General features: G+C 46.3%; 1 pseudogene; it reads right to left on the reverse strand.

The window, feature by feature from the left end:
- Positions 1-808: 808 nt before the first annotated feature.
- Positions 809-3,024, reverse strand: LOC143666175 (golgin subfamily A member 2 pseudogene; annotated as a pseudogene).
- Positions 3,025-4,596: the final 1,572 nt, after the last annotated feature.

A 4,596-nucleotide genomic window follows, 5' to 3' on the forward strand; every position in this document is an offset into this window, starting at 1 on the left:
CACTAGGGTAAAACACACTATTCCCCCTCTTTCTTCTGTACCGTACCAGGTATCAATCAATAGAGTTGCTATTCTCACTTGGGTGCAGACCCTATTCCCACCTCCTCCTCTGTGCTTTTGCATATATCAATAAAGAAGTTTCCATAGATCAATGAAGAAGTTTCCCCATCTATCAATAAAGCACCAGACTCCATTACCCAGCCCCAGCCTCCGCTGTTAAACAGGGCGCTGTCCTGCCTCCAGGATATACAAAATGTCCCACAGTTGCAGTCTTTACACTCTGAGGGGGCATCACTCTTGCCACCAGCCCATGCCCTTGCCTGAATAAATGTGTAAATACTGCCCAAAAGAGAAGCTGAAGTAAACGGCACCAGTGTGCCCACCAGTGCCTCTAAGAGGGGGCATCTGAGCCCCTGAGGATAAAGACTGAATCCACCCCTCTAAATAGGGGTTGGATGAGTCCCTTGTTCTGAGGTGACAGATTGGTAGTTCTGGGCATGAGAGTTTATGTGCTGGAGACTTCCATTTATTCCAAAAAGACCAATTACGCTCCTTCTGCGGTGGAAGGAAGTCTACAGCTCATCCCCATTAATTCTCGAGTTGCACGTCAGTACTTCTTCTACCTGGAGAGTCAAAGGCCTGACGTCATCAAGCAGGTTTCTACAAGAAAATGTCCTGCTTTCTTTATATATGCATTTTTTTAGTTATTTTTTTTCATGTTTAAAACATTTTTTTGTTGTTTTTTTTTATTTTAATTTTCTTAGGATTAAATATTCATAGCCCAGAAATTAAAACATTGTCCTATCCTGGCCAAGGTAACAAGGGGTCTACGAGGCTGAAGGGAGGCCCTCAGGGTCCCCACTTTGCTATTGTAGAGATAAAGGGTGGTAGGAAAGGGGGTCAGGAAAGGGGGTGGGGAAAGAGTGTTAGGGATACAGTGGGGGCCGGAGACAGTCTTAGATGACCAGAACCTTGGCTTCTCCATACTTCTCAGCCTGGTAGAAGAAGGGGATGCAGGGATTATCGCCCAGGCCATGGTGATCCTGGGTGTTTTGAGTGTCATGTCGCAGTTGCATTTTGTGCTGGGCAGTGGAAGTCTCGGGAACAGTTTTTCCTTGGAGGGCCTCTCCCTTAACAGATCCCACATCATCTGCCAGGTTCCCCTCGGGAAGGTCCTGTCCGTTGTTGGCTCCAAGCTCCTGGGGGGCTGGGGACGCTGTTGTGTCCTGAGCAGCAGGGCTCTGGGCAGCTGCCAGAAACATGGCGTGCTGTCCTTTGTGCTCACCAACAAGGGTTTTGTTGAGCTCCAGCATCTGGAGCAGTGGCACCGTCATGTCTTCCTTGTCATTTGCTACGCAGCTAATGTCCCCCTGTAGACGGTGATGCTCCTTCGTCACTGCCCTCTGATTTTGGTGGAGGGCAATGCACTCAGCAATTGTGTCAATCTCTCCAGATAGCTGCAGGCAGCGATGTTCAAGCTCTTCCATCCGATCCTTCAGATCTAGTTGATCTTGCGTAATTTCAGCCAAGCGGTGCTGCAGCTTCTTCATAGCCCCTTGCAGAGCCTGATTAATGTCCCCTGATACACTTTCCCCACCGGTCCCAGTGGGAGGGGACGCCTCTGGCTCACACTGGGATGAGGTCTCCTGACGAGCCAGGTGCTGGCAGCGTCGCTTTTGCTCCTTCAGCTGCCTGCGAAGACGTGCCTCCTCTTCTTTAGCACTAGCTAGGGCCGACTTGAAAGGTGCCACCATGGCCTCTCGACTGTCTAGGTCTTGAGGGATGCTCAGCTGTGGATGCTGCTCGTCTTCATCTGCCTGCTCACTCTCTACGGCATTTCCTTCCCCAGGCAGGGTCATGAGGCCCGACTGGGTCTGCAGTCGTTGGTTCTGTTGGTTGGCAGCTTCCAGGCGCTCCTGAGTCCCCTGCAATTCCTGGCACATCATCTGAGCCATAGCCTGGCTCTGAGCTTCCTCGTGCTGCAGCTTTTCCAGCTCGCTGGGTCTGCAGCACTAACTGCTTTTGCAGCATCTCCTTCTCGGTGGCTAGCTGCTGATAGGCAGCCACGAGCTGCTGACAGGCAACTCTATACTGCTGCAGGTGGCTCAGGTACTGGTCACGCTGCTCTTGCAAAGCCTGAGCCTCTTTGCTCTTGAGTTCCATCGTCTCTTTGAGTTCTGCCAGGTGTTCCTGCAGCTCTCCCAGCTTCTTGGCCAGCTGTGTCTTAACAAAGCGTTCTGAATGCAGGGCACTGGTCACCTCCATATTTTCATTGCTCAGCCTGATGAAGCCATTCTGTAGTTCTTCCAGCTGCTCCTTGAGCTGACGGTTTTGGGACAGAGCACGGCTGATGGTGACGCGGTCGCTCTCCACGGTCTCCAGAATGCGTTTGCGATCTGCCGCCTGCTCTTCCCAGAGCTCAGCTTCCCGCTCCAGCTGCAGCAGCCTCACCCCCTGCTCCTGATTGCAGACGACTTAGGGCCTCATTGTCCTTCACCTGGGCCTGCAGCTGCCCGGCTAGGTGCTCTAGTTTCTTCTGCAGCTCGCTGGCCTCGGCTTGCAGCCGCTGCTCCACCTCGGAGGGCCCGGCTGGGGGCTCCTGGGGTGGGGTTGCCCGCTCCTCCAGGGTCTGCCGGAGCTGCTGGTTGTCGTTGAGACCTCCAGGTTGCAGTGGTGGCAGTTTTGCAAGTTCCCTCATCTGCAGCTTCTTGTGCAGCTCGTCCATCCCTCGCTGCATGGCTGACTTTTCCATGAGCAGAACCCGAAGTTTCTCTTCTAACTCTGAGTTACATTGCTTCAGGGCCTCATTGCTTTTGCTTTTTGTGCAGAACTCTACTTTCAAGTTCTCATGTTCTTCGGTTAGCTCTTGGTTGGTCTTGTCCGCCTGCTTCTGCTGAGCGGAGACATCGCTCAGTGTCTGCTCCAGCTCACTCACCCGTCGCCTTGAAGACTGCAAGCGATTTGCAAGAGCCTCTGCCTCTCCTGCTTTCTGTCTGAGATCCTGTTGAGTGTGCATAATGGCCATGTGTAATACCGACTTCTCAGACAGTAGAATCTCAATTGTCTGAGTGTGTTCTGGCAGCTGTTGTCTTAGGGCACACAAACTTATAGGCTTCCTACAGATTCATCTTCTCGATATCATATCTTACAGTTTCATATCAATCTTAATGAATGTAAAGTTACACTGTTCACAAAGGTCCCCTCCCCTCCATTTTCTACTGCTATTTGTCATGGTCACTTTCCCAAGAATGTTATATTTTTCTATAAAAAGTTAAAAGATGGAAAAAATGTAGGGCAATGGAAATTATTAAATGATCATTTAATTTCCTTATTAGATAAATTCCTATAAGACTCCTAATAACTATTCTTAAGGCAGCAGATCCAGTGTGTAATGGAAATTATAGCAACCACCTTGGGGCTATATTTCATGCAATTAAATTTTTGTAATAACTAAGAAAATTTTAACGTGTATAAATATACTCATATGAATTAAATATAGTCTCCCCATGTCAGATTCCTCTTTCCTGGCATACCATAATTTTTTTCTTGAACTTAAGTCTTTGAAAGTATTCAATTCTGTCAGTGATAGTAAAGATTATGGGGCCATTTAGCTTAGTAGGTACTAAAACAGCCAAACTTGCAAGTCCAGGCCCCTGTTTGTGCCTTTGGTCTTCACTGACAGTTTCACAGCTCTAGACTGTATCTTTTTGGTCATCCAGTGTTGTCTTGCATTAGTTGGCCCAAAATGGGGACTAGGAGACAGTTGGATAACTCAGCAAGATTCTTGTCACTATGTGGTGGACCTGTTGGCAGATCTGCAGCACTGCTTTTGTTTATCAAAAGAACAGAACATTTAAAAAAATTATTATTAAATGTTAACTTAAGAATTGAGTTCTGGGGAGTGGCAAAACTTTATTTTTAAACAAGAACTGAGCTTCCAAATCCCTAATTTTGGCTAATTTTGCTAACAATGGCTAAAGCAACATTTTATAGACATTTTACAAGTCTGGTCCATATTTCAGAATATGTGATGGTTAGGAAATAGGTAAATTAACAAAATGATTCCCTCAATACATTTAAAAATGTTAATTAAAGATCTCTGGATGGGCCACAGTGTCTCAGTGGCAGAATTCTCACCTGCCATGCTAGAAACCCAGGTTTGATTCCCAGTGCCTGCCCATGTAAAAAAATAAATAAATAAAATTTTAAAATATGAAAATAATCATTGAAATGAGATAGTGTGATGATATCTCTGGAGTAAGAGGAAGGAGACTTAGATTCTAGTTACATGTGTTTTATATCTCTAATTTCTGGCAACCACCTACTAGCCACTCCTTCATATTGAAATAACTGATCTCAAAGGCTCTATTTAACTTTAAAACTATGTGATTTACATTTACTTTACTTAAGGATACACCTATATGTCAAATTCAGCACAGCATGTAACTTTTTATATGTATCATCGTCTTCACTACCAGTCTTGGGCAAAATTGTCAAGAGATAGTTTATTTTTGAATATTTCTTTTCTAGTTTAGAATCCTCCTTGCCATATTAGTATCATATTATTTGCCTTACCTTTCTGAATGCCCAACAGCT

Source organism: Tamandua tetradactyla, chromosome 22, assembly GCF_023851605.1.
Source record: "Tamandua tetradactyla isolate mTamTet1 chromosome 22, mTamTet1.pri, whole genome shotgun sequence".
Classification (NCBI taxonomy): Eukaryota; Metazoa; Chordata; class Mammalia; order Pilosa; family Myrmecophagidae; genus Tamandua; species Tamandua tetradactyla.